This window comes from Jaculus jaculus, chromosome 5 (assembly GCF_020740685.1).
Source record: "Jaculus jaculus isolate mJacJac1 chromosome 5, mJacJac1.mat.Y.cur, whole genome shotgun sequence".
In the NCBI taxonomy this organism is placed as follows: domain Eukaryota; kingdom Metazoa; phylum Chordata; class Mammalia; order Rodentia; family Dipodidae; genus Jaculus; species Jaculus jaculus.
This window is the reverse complement of record NC_059106.1, coordinates 159,572,149-159,585,109: the sequence shown is the minus strand read 5'-3', so window position 1 is coordinate 159,585,109 and position 12,961 is coordinate 159,572,149. Positions and strand designations below refer to the sequence as shown.

General features: G+C 41.9%; 1 pseudogene; it reads left to right on the top strand.

The window, feature by feature from the left end:
• Nucleotides 1-11,762: 11,762 nt before the first annotated feature.
• Nucleotides 11,763-12,648, top strand: LOC101607418 (annotated as a pseudogene).
• Nucleotides 12,649-12,961: the final 313 nt, after the last annotated feature.

Genomic DNA, 12,961 nt, shown 5'->3' with positions numbered 1-12,961 from the left:
GCTGGCCAGCAATTCTTGGTGGGAGATCAAGCTATTGGGAAATTCTTTTCTCCTCTCATTTCATTCCATTTAAATCTATGACTGTTAAAAGTTTTCCACGTCCTTATGTGACTCAACAAATGTCCTGGGGGGTATATTTCTATCCTCTAATCATTAGTTCACTTTCTTTGCTTACTCATTCCCAGTTGCTCCATGGCTGGAGCCAGGATACCACTAACGAATGACTCAGTACTGGTTCAGGAATCCCCAGCATTTTCCATACACTGACGTGGACACCACTCTCCTACAATCACCTGTTGGAAGAATAGCTGAGGCATAGTGCATGTGGCTTTGGGTGATTTTAGCTCCTAAACTTATATGCAGGAACAAACATGGGCCTGGGCCAAGTTCTTTTGCTTCTGCTACATTGGTGTCTATCTTCTCTGGAGTGAGAGCTCTGAGGATAGAGATACATCTGCATGGTCATCTGTGAGTCACCAGTGACCATCATAGAACCTGGACACAATGACATATCTGCATTCCACAGCTATTTATTGGACTATGGGATAATGTAGTCTTGAGGCATCTCACAACAGTAAATTTGTATTTTATGAATTGATATCACTATAAATATGAAAAACATCCTATTTTGGAAGACAAAAAACTTAGTCCAAAAATCAGTGAATATGTTTAATTACCTTCCAAATATTTAATATTTAAGATTATTTTTATTCATTTGCAAACAGAGAAAGAATCAGAAGAGAGAGAGAGAGAGAGAGAGAGAGAGAGAGAGAGAGAGATAATGAGCACACTAGGGCTTCTAGTCGCTGCAAACAAAATTCAGATGCATGCATCACTTTGTGCATCTGGCTTTATGTGGGTACTGGGGAATTGAACCCAGGTCATTAGGCTTTGCAAGTAAGTGCCTTAACCACTAAGCCATTTCTCTAGTCCTTAAGTACCTTCTAAGGAATGCATGTAAGCCAAACACAACACACAGACGCACGAACACAAAACTGAATGAGATTTTTGCAAAGTTTCATCCTCACAGATCCTTACTACTGATCATTCTCTCTCATTAGTATGTGTGTGCAAGTATTTGTGTGTGGGTGAGTGTGTATGCATGTGTACATGCATGTATATGGAGGCCAGAGAACAACTTCCGGTGTCATCCTCAGGTACACTGTCCATCTTTAAGACAGGGTCTCTTATTGGCTTGGAGCTCATCAGCTGGGCAAAACTGGCTGGCTAGGGAGCCACAGAAGCTCCCCCATCCCTGCCATTCCAGCAGTGGCATGCGCCACGGGCTCTGGGGTGACATGTAGGGTCCTTCTGGTTGGGAGTCACCTCCCCGGCCACACAGGACATCCTCGTAAGCTGGACTTTTCCACATTCTTCCTTATGGTTTTATATATTAGCATTCAACTCTATTTATTTTTCTCATTTTAATCTCTCTCTTCAAAAATAACATAAATGCCCATAAAGCGAGCATGTGTACTGTGTCAGGGGTCCCCAGGGTCACTGCCTCCAAGAGCTAATGACTCACTAAGAAGGACAGTGCTTGGCATGCAGCTATGCTCAGGCAGTGATACTAAAAGGATGCCAAGGCAAGCTAGCAAGGCACGGAGGCCCACGAGGCAAGATCTTGCTTGGGGCGCAGGGCGCGGCAACACAGTCTTCTAGGGGTGCTCCCCAGCCCAGCCACACAGGGTGACCTTAGCGCCACCAGCAATGAACTGTGACAACAAGGAGAACTCTTGCCCCTCAGGAAGAAGGTCAGAATTGTACTCGAGTCCTTCTCTTAGGATCCCAAATGGATGGTCACCCCAGTACATACGGGAAGTCCAGGATCCCCAAAAGAAAACTGGTGCTAGGCCAAAATCACATGGCAAACAATTTAGGAACCAGTCAAGCATACCTTTCATTGGGAAGACTGTGAAATATAAATTTCCAGACTTTGAAATTTCTGTTTAAAAAGCTAATTTGTGGGGCTGGAGAGGTGGGTGAGTGGTTAAGGTGCTTTTCTGCAAAGTCTAAGGACATAGGTTCGACTCCACTATACCCACGTAAGCCAGGTGCACAAGGTGATGCATGTGTCTGGAGTTTGTTTGCAGTGGCTAGAGGCTTTGGAGCATCCATATTCTCTCTCTCTCTCTCTCTCCCTCTTTCTCTCTCTATCTGCTTCTTTCTCTCTCAAATAAATAAATAAGTAATAAAATATTTTAAAAAAGAAGAAGAAGTTAATTTACCAGGAGGCCTTCAGAGGACCCTGGTCTCAGCCTGCACTGCTGTCCCTTTTCTGCACCCAAGTGTCAACAAAGCTCATTGTCTTCCTTTGATCTGGAGCATTCAGCCTTGCCAACGCCAGCACCACGTGACTGCTTTCATTATTGGCATCTGCACATCTCCAGATAGGTCCCTTCCCAGGCCATAGTTATAGAAGTAGCTCTCTCACTCTGCCTTAGTTTCTGCCATGGGTCGGTCTAACACTCCTGCCAGCATGGAGCCTGCTATCTGCTTTGTTTCTTGCTGTATTCTCAACACCTAGTGTTGTGTGACCCCTCTGCAGGAGCTCACTCAATTTCTTCAGAGTTGTCAGAGCAGCTCGCCCGTTATAACGCCTCTTGTTCATGGGTGCTCTGCCTTCACAGTATCCGCATGCTGTGCGCTTGGCAGGTGAGGCATGAAAGCACAGGCCTCACTGCCTTGTCAGCTTCTATCCTCTTGCTGTCGTAGTGGCACTGGGCAATAGAAAGTGCCCCGGATAGTGAGCAAAATGATTGCGCACATGAGTGGGCATGCGCACCTACACACACACACACACACACACACACGTATGCTTTCCCTAAAACATAAGTCTCCTCCTGTGAACTCTGGTATATCTTTGAGAAGAATGAGACTATATGTCCCCTGAACTCTTTGTAAGAGTCGGCAGTGACAAGTTTGAGATAGTCCAGGTGCCACATTTAGTTCATAGCTCATGGTTGTCACTGCAGATTCACAAATGTCATCGAAAGTCCACTTCCAGATGCAGATGGAGGGTGTTCACAGAGGAGTAGCGTTAGACTGACTCACAAATGTAGAGCATGAACCAGCATGAACCATGACAGATGGATGGAGATACACACACACACACACACACACACACACACAAACACACATATATATATGTATGTATATATATGTGTGTGTGTGTATATATATATATACATATATATATATATATATGTATATATATATATATATATCAGATGTACTGTGAGATCACAATATATATACATGATAAGGTAAATGAAATAACCAACAGTAGGCATAAGGTTTCACTGAAGCTGACAGGACAGGGATTTGTCTAACTTAATGTAGCCATTGGGAGGTAATCACTGAGCCACAAGCCTTCAAGAACACTTGAACAGGTTGGGGAACATATTCCAAGGAATTTAAGTCTCCCACACTAGTGAAACATAGGCGTCAGGAAGAGCCAGAACTTCAGGGGTGGGAAGGTGGATCAAAAAGCTCTCATTGAGAAACCTGGGATTCTTTCCAGAGGTGATAACCACCACCAAAAGCTTCTTACGAGGGACCATTCTATGTTTGGATTTGGTTTGAAAATATAAAATTCTGGTCATTCGAAGGAAAGGCTTTCAGAGGAGCAATGTCAAAGGTGAAAGAGAGGCTTAGGGTCTCTTGTACCAAAGTAGGCTGAGGTCTACTAGGAGGCTGAGGAAGGAAGAATGTATGGAGTTGGAGGTGAGGGATGTGGGTAAAGTCACAAACTAAGCAGAAATTAAATTAAAAAGGACTTGGAGAGTGGCTAGCTGAGAGTGAAGGAGAGAGAAGGTAAAACCAAATCCCTGAGTTCTGTTTCTCTCAATTCTGAGTGAACTCACATAAGAAGACAGAAGTGTGAAGGAGACCATGAGTTCAGGGAGGTCAATAAAGCTTGGGATACCTTGGCTTATATGGTGCCCCATCTTAACAGCTGGGTATAGAACTCTAAAGCCAATGATCCACATTCTATGACAAAGCACGTGAGTGAATGAAATCCCCAGGTGAAGAGGAGGCAGAGGGAGAAGACAAAAGCTGAACAAATCCTTCTGGGCACCATGTCTCTGTTGAGCACAAGAAAAATTGCCTCAGAGAGCTACAGAAAGGGGGAAAGGAACAAAAGACTGTAAAGTGATGGGGAGAAGAAAGTGAAACACTTTGTGAAATGTTAACTTTCAAGATCTCTTCAGGATTTCAAGGAAAAGTCCAAGCTCCTCAGTTTACCATGGAAGCCCCACACCTGGCATCCAGTAGATGTCTCTAGTCTCTCTTTGCACTGCTCTCTGATCTGCACAGTCAAGAGTATGGCCCAACTATACGACTCCTGAGCACCCAAGGGAATCTGTACCCCACCACAGAGATACTTGAACATCCATGTTTAATCTGAATCTATTCATAGTATCAAAGAAGTGGAATTGACCTAGATGTCCATCAACAGATGACTGGAGACTGAAAATGTGGCCCATATACATACTAAGCTTTTATTCAGCCACAAAGAAAATGAAATTTTGAGATTTTCAGAAAAGTTCGGAAAGACAAATTCTGCCTCTTCACTTTCAAATGCAGTCCATAGCTTGTTTGTTAAACATGCACATTTAGGGAATGAGTGAATGTGGGCAAAGGCCAGGAAACTAGAAAAGGTGCTCGTGAGATGGGAAGAGAGAGGCTTTAAAGAAGGGGCTGGGGAGGAAAATATCATGAAATGTGAATGTGAAAGTGGAAGAGGAAATACTAAGGGCACTATTTTAAATATTGTATTACTTATGAGGAAAAAGCTGGGGCAGGGAAATGGGTGCAGGTGTGTTGCAGGTGGTAAGCAATCAAAAAAAGTATTGTGAAAATACCTTAAGGGAACCTTTTACCTTGTAAGCTAATTTGAAAAATATATAAAATGCAAGAGAGGGGTGCAGGAAGGAAGGAAGGAATAAAGGAAGGAAGGAAGGAAGGAAGGAAGGAAGGAAGGAAGGAAGGAAGGAAGGAAGGAAGGAAGGAAAGAAGGAAAGAAAGAAGGAAGGAAGGGAGAGAAAAGAAAGCTGAAAACTGAATTTTACCTTAGAATTTTCAACAATAAATGGAAGCCCACTGATAACTCCAGTAATGTGTGTTGATAGAATCAGGTTGTGATTTTCCAAGGAAGGAGGGAGAACTGAGGAAATGACACAAGAAACAGAGATGGATGTGTTAGCCAAGGTCTGGATGAAAGTGGAACAGAGAACAAGTGGAAGACAAATTTGAGAAGGAACATTTCAGTTGGAGCAAGCTGAATTCATTAGTAGTCTAAAGTATAGGACCCAACTCTAAAGGGGAAACTGAAGATGGTGGGGGACAGGGGAGGTAGGGAGCAAGTGGTGAGTGGAAAAGGTTTGAAGGAGGTAAGAGAAGCTATTGGAGGTCTGGTCTATAGCCCTCAATCAGAGAGAATGAGGCAAATACATCAGAAATTGTATACAGAGATACCCTGATGACAATGATGTGGACCACATGGACTACTCACCTCATTTTCTTTATTAAAGTAGTAAGTTTTCTACTGTGAATAAGGAATTTGTATTGAACAGAATTCTTAAGGAGAATGATGGAGATTTTTAATTAATAGACATTGGAAGACACCTGACAATTGGTTGCCTAATGATACGTAAAAGTGAGTAGGCAGTGTCAGGGACCTTGTTGAGACAAGAAATCATAAACTTCCTCTAACAAGATTCAGGAACTTTTATACAGGAGTCCAAAAGGTAGCTTGAAACAATTACCCAATGCCAGGGTTTTGCTGGGCAGATGAGAGGATGTTGAGTGAAAAGACAAGGAAATTAGTGATGCTGATGAGACCTAATGGAGAAAAAGATTGGGCGGGGGGCTGGTTCTGAGACAGCAGGAGTTATTCGGGGTCATAGTAAGTCAAAAGAGCAGATCTTACAAAAGTTGTCATCAAACAAAATGGGTTCAAGTTTTTATCTCAGTATTGTATTTGAGCTTAAAAATTTAAGCATGAAAAATTCCATGTCTTCACCCAGAGATGGAGTACCTGAAAGGGACTATGAAGGAAGATCACTGGAGATGTGGAAGGCAAGAAACAGAGAGGAAGCCAGGGGAGATGTTGCCCACTTGCACCTCAAAGTCATCACCATAATGGTGGATCCCCGGATCTGGAACGGGGAGGAAGTGACATCTCAGGTACCAGACTCGTCATTGGGTGAGTGGCATCGGCTCAGATGTCAGACTAGGGGAGCCGAAAGAAGTGACACAGGCCAATGTGAGAAGAAATTCACCTCAGCGGAGCAATGAGATTTAGAAGGTCACTGGGGAAATGGTTTGGAACCTCAAACAGAAAATGCAGAGTGTACTCATTACCACTTCAGGCACCTCATGCTGGAAGCATGCACAGCATGCCTTCTAAGGGCTGCAGGGAACCAGTGTACGCTGAGTATTTATTATGCAAAACACTTAGGTTCAAAAGTGATTCAGGAGCCATACACGGTGACACATAGCTCTAATCCCAGCACTCAGAGAGTGAAGGCAAGAATTCAAGGCCAGCTTGGCCTGCATGAGACCCTGTCTCAGCAAAAAAGATTCATTCATTAATTAAATGGTTCAGATTTTGGAATATTTGCATACACATAATGATATATCTTGGGGCTGAAACCCAAATATAAGCACAAAATCCATTTATATTTCACATATGCCATACACACACACACACACACACACACACACACAGTCTGAAGGTAGTTGTATATAATTTTTTTTTAGTCTACCTGTATTTTGACTACAATTTGCCACATAAATTCATTTGTGGAATTTTCTACTGGTAGCATCAGTGTTCAGAAAGTTTCAGATTTGGGAGCATTTTAGATTCCAGATTTTTGGATTAGGGGTGATCTTCCTGCACCATGTTCAAAAAATACAAACCATTTAACAAAACTGAAGTACTTGATCCCTAACATCTTTATAATTGACTCTACTGTGATATGAATTAACTACCTGTAGTCAGTCTCACCCTCTCTTTAGCAGGTGAAGTAACCATGTTAGAAATGGTCAACGTGGATCAAAGCATGGTTAGATTTAAGACAAAATGATCATATTTGTGAAACTTACTCATTTTTAAATATATTTTACTTTTTTAATTTACTTGTGAGAGATAAGGAGGCAGAGAGAGAGAGAGAGAGAGAATGGGCACACCAGAGTCTCCAGCCAATGCAACAAACTCCAGATGCGTGCATCACCTTGTGTACGTGGCTTACGTGGGTCCTGGGGAAATTGAACCTGGGTCCTTTGGCTTTGCAGGCAAATGCCTTAACCACTAAGCCGTCTCTCCAGCCCAAACTTACTCATTTTTAAGGAATAGCCTTTGAAGAGCTAGGGATGCACTCAATAACAAAGTGCTGTGTAAGCATGAAGACCTTAGTTTCATCCCTTGCACCCATTTTAAAAGGAAAAAAAATAAAAGCTTGGTGTGCTAGTACATGCATATAATCTATATATAATCTATGGAGGTGGAGACAGGCAGCTCTCTGGACCTTGTTTGCCAGCCAATCTAACCTACTTGGCTAGGCCAGTAAGAGACCTTGATTTATACATGGGCCATGACTGATTAGTGACATTTGGCATTGTCCTCTAGCCTCTACAAGCATGTACACATTCTTTTGTATGCTCCCACCACACGGAGAGGAGGGTACACATACATTCATATGCACATAAGAATGAATTATAAGATTCCTTAAACTAACTTTGTCAGTTAATTTCAAATAAATATTCAAACCTGGGTTTTAGTCAAAACATGTATCTGTATATATTTCATCAAGTTCTAACAGCTGCCATGGTTTGGGTACAAGTGGTTTGGTGTTCAAAGTACTTTATTCTATCAGTTGCTATAAACAGTATAAAGTCTATTATCAACAATAGAACACTAATAAATATTAAAATCTGGTTGTCACTCAAGATTAATGAGTGATTATTTATGATGGAACACATGTTAAAACCATTGGGTCACAAAGTAGCCCATTGAAAAAAAGTGCAGATATAAAACCACAATATAATAAGAAGCAGTTTAAGTATGGAAATATTTAATCTGTCCATCACTTAAGAATTATTATTCAATATTCATAATTTGTGATTCTCATGTTTTATGTAGCAATAGGCAATTTGGCAGATCCTGTGTGAGAGAACTGAATCGTTTCATATGTGTTCCAGGTGTCTTTCTCAGAATTTCTTCCCAAAATATTTTTGTAAAATATTATTCTATAAAAGCAGCTTTAGCATAAGAAATGTAATAACTGACAGGTATTGTATTCCTGATAGCATGACAATTTCTGTTGAACATATGGAGTTATTTAGGGATGTTTTCAGTTTCTCTGGGCCTGCAGTTCCAGAGAACTGCCATTGAAGGAAATAATAAAAATAATCACAGACTCTAATGATTTTAGCATTCATTATGTCCTTGGCATTAAACCAAATGGCTTTATTCATCATATTTAATCCTCACAGAAAAGTACTGGAAGCCATAAGATAAATTCTTTTATTCTTTATACTTTAAAAATGAAGAAATTAGCCAGGAATGGTGGCACACATTGCTAATCCAAGCATTCAGGAATAGAGGTAGGAAAAATTGCTTTGAGTTCAAGGCCAGTCTGAGACTGCATAGTGAATTCCAGATCAGACTGGGCTACAGTGAGACCTTACCTCAAAAAACAAAAGGAAAAAGGGCTGGAGAGATGGCTCAGTGGTTAAGGCACTTGCCTGCAACTCCAAAGGACCCAGGATATTTTAAATTTATTATTAAATTTCTTTCTTTTGGATTTTCTTAACGATTTGTCTTTATTTCTTACCAACAAGCAGAGCTGGAGAAGGAAGGGAATTCGGAGCCTTTGGAAGCTGGCTGCCCACTTGGCACAGAAATCTTTCTTCTTGGCCCTTCTTCTGTGTTCAAAACCTGTCTCTGCTTGACTCTTAGCTGCCACTAGAGTTCAGGTTGTTGGCTTCTGTGTCCTGCTGAGGGTCTTTATTACAACCTTCATCCCCAACTTGGCCCCTCTCTTTGGCCCTGTGTACTTGAAACAAGGTTTGTTGGGAATCTTCCAAACCCCAGGGACACTGAAAATTCTCTATAGAGCATCTTCCTGTGAACTAGAACTTCATTTGACCTTTGCCAGCCTGAGCTAAACAGCAGAAGCCAGGAGACAGTGACTCATTCTGAGTAAACAAGGCTAATGTTCACACCTGTCTTTGACAAAAAAAAAAAAAAAAAAAAAGCCCCAGGAGTTGAGAGTCCCAGAGAAAAGACAATCTGTCTAATTCTGAAAGCCCTTCAAAGGAGGCCGAGCGATGCTTGCAGCCCAGGGGCATTAATTACATGGAAAGAATGGAGTTACAGCTCTGTGCCAGGACCCAGTGGCACCAGAGTTGGCAAAAATGTTCTTCTGAACCCCAGAACAACCTACTGGTAGGAAGTGAGCTTATTTTGATATAGAACCTTAAAATGAAAATTTCCCCAAAGTATAATTTTAAACCATATATATATATATATATATATATATATATATATATATATATATATATATATATTCCATCTATCTATAATCTATGTATCTATTATCTATTTCTTTATCTATCCCATTATCTATTGTCTTATCACCTATGTATCATTTATCTCCCTATCATATATCTACCTATCTGTTCGTCCATCATCTGTCTATCCATCCATCTATCCATCATCTACCATTATATATATATATATATATGTATATATATATCCATCATCCTTCTCTCCATCTATACATTCATCCATCTATCATCTACCCATCTGTCCATCTCTCTATCTACCCATGCATCCATGTATCCATTTATCTAATATATATAGCTACTCTTCTGTGTAATCTATCTACATATACATATATATCTAAATAAACATGTAATATATCCATCTATCATCTATGCATCCTTCCATTCATCATAACTATTTACCTACCTTTCTATTTTTTCTATTTATCTGTATATACCCATGTACTGTGCATAGATATATCATGGTTAATGACGACTTAGAAAGGATAATATGTTACTAAAATATTTTACACCCAAAAGTTTAGGGCAAGTATAAACATATAGCCAAGTAATTTTTAACCATATGCAGTCAGTAGCGTTTTATCTATTTTAAAGTTATTTGTGTTTGGAAACACATATATCATTTATCTTTTATCATATTTTGTTAGCCTTCAAGTGTCTGTCAACCCAAAATAGAAACAATCTTTTGTTTCACTGTGGGCAGTTTCCCGAAACCCCCAGATTTGAGGGTCGTCTTTGCTCTGTTAACACATAGCCAAATGGATTCCACCCTATGGTGCTTTCAACTGTGAAATTAACCTATCTTCCTTTGAGTAAGACCAGGTGTTTCATACTATCTCCCTTCTACCTACAGCAAGAGTCCCCTAGGGAAGAAAGGAGGAAGTGAGATTCTGACATTTGTATCGTGAAAAAGTGTCAGTAGATAATCCCCAAATGGCTGGAGGCATTCTATGGAGACCCAGGGACAAATGAAGAAGCATCAACTTTTCACCATAATACAAGATTCACCTCCCTTTCTCCCTTGAAACAAAAGCCCCCACCCCACCCCCATATTTAAGCAACAGCTATCTCAGATTTAACGATCCTGCATTGGATATGGTTCAAACAGTGCAGGCAGGAAGGAATGCACAGCTGTCAAGGAACCAACCCGGTCAGAAGTGCGCCAGACACATGGGTGGACATCGCTGGCTGCTTTTAATTAACAGCAGACCCTGCGCCGTTTTGACTTCCCGCTCTTTCTTTGGTCACTTTAAACAAAGTGATGTGTAGTGTTCTGTCTTATACCGTGTCTACCCCGGTGGAAATAGAGGACGCTCATGGAAATAACTTGAGCCAAAGTTCAAAGCAGATGACAACATCTGAAGGATGCCTTGAGATTTTTATCTTGGTCCTCGAAGGAGTTAAGTTTATTCATTTTTTTCTTGCTAAAGGACTGAATCTTATGAAGTAAGGTTACCCGGTTAATGTTACATTAGATTGTAATTCATGTGATCTAATTTTGAGGGCATTTTAATCCTATAGCTAATGAAAAAATACATTAGTCTGCAGATAGCCACAGTCAAGAGAGCTTTTTAAAGCTTTATTTAATGAAAGACTTCCTTTCATGAGTAAAGACATTCCTCAGCAAGTAAAGACTTCCTCGATGAATAAATGCTTCTGTAACCACCAAATAGGAAAATATTATTGTTGGAATTATCTTAGAGACATGCATCTGACCCTTTAATTATATAGATGAGAAGATATTGCTGCTAACAGAATAAATGAATGAGAGACCAAGGCCCAGGGCTAGAGTTTTCCCACCAGTCATAACATTTGGTGCACAACAGCAGTGTCCCCAACTGAACACATTACATATGACTCCCTTGCAGGAAGGAGGCTGGATATGATTGGGAAACATTTAACACACATCCAGGAACTATCAACTATCAGGTTAACAACTAACAATCCTTGGGGCTGGAGAGATGAGTCAGCAGGTGAAGGCACTTACTTGCAAAGCCTGATGGCCCAGGTTCAATTCCCCAGGATCCAGAAAGTGGCACATCTATCTGGAGTTTGTTTATAGTTGCAAGAGGCCCTAACAAAGGCATTCTCTCTGTGTCTCTGTCTCTCTCTCTCTCTCCCTCTCTCTTTTTATCTTCTTCTCTTCCCATGGTTGGAAATAAATAAGTAAATGAGAAAAACACCAAATGGCGGATGACTCCGGTGCAGCGGGAGGGCCCGGAGGACGGGGGGCCCCGGGTCTGGGAGGCCTGGCGGCTTCCTTGGAGGTTTGGGTAGCAATCTCCGATCTCTGGGCGTGGTCGTGGGTGTGGCCGTGGTCAGTGCGGAGGCCTTGGGGCTCGTGGAGGCAAAGCCAACTACAAGGTGTGGATCCCCGTCACCAAGCTGGGACGCCTGGTCAAGGACATGAAGATCAAGTCACTGGAGGAGAGCTATCTGTTGTCACTGCCCATCAGGGAGTCTGAGATTATCAACTTCTTCTTGGGCGCATCCCTTAAGGATGAAGTTTTAAAGATCATGCCAGTGAAAAAGCAGACTCGAGCTGGCAGGCGGACCAGGTTCAAAACTTTTGTCACCACTGGGAACTACAACGGTCACTTCGGCCTGGGTGTCAAGTGCTCTAAGGAGGTAGCTACTGCCATCCGAGGGGCCATCATCTTGGCCAAGCTCTCCATTGTGCCTGTCCGGAGAGGCTACTGGGGAAACAAGATGGGTAAGCCCCACACAGTCCCCTGTAAAGTGACAGGCTGCTGTGGCTCTGTGCTGGTGCGCCTTTGCCCTGCTCCCGGGGGCACTGGCATTGTCTCTGCCCCCGTGCCCAAGAAGCTGCTGCTGAGGGCTGGCATTGATAACTGATACACTTCAGCCAGGGGCTGCACTGCCACCCTGGGCAACTTTGCTAAGGCCATTTTTGACGCCATCTCTAAGACCTACAGCTCTCTGACCCCGGACCTCTGGAAAGAGACTGTGTTCACCAAGCCTCCCTACCAGGAATTCACTGGCCATCTTGTGAAAACCCACATGAGAGTCTCAGTGCAGAGGACCCAGGCTCCGGCTGTGGCTACCACATAGAGATTTTAAACCGAAAAATAAATAAAAGTGGATTAAAACAACAACAACAACAAAAGGGCTGGAGTGATTGCGAGGTTAAGCCCAAGGACACAGGTTCAATTCCCCAGTACCAACATAACCCAGAGGTGCAAAATGGCACATGTGTCTGGAGTTTGTTTGCAGTGGCTGGAGGCCCTGTTGTGCCTGTTCTCTCCCTTTATCTGCCTCTCTCTCAAGTAAATAAATAAACCTGTTTTAAAATTTAAAAACAACAAGAGAAAACCCCTGAACCATTCCCCTTCAAGCTTGACACTATGCAAGTGTGGTGCTTAGT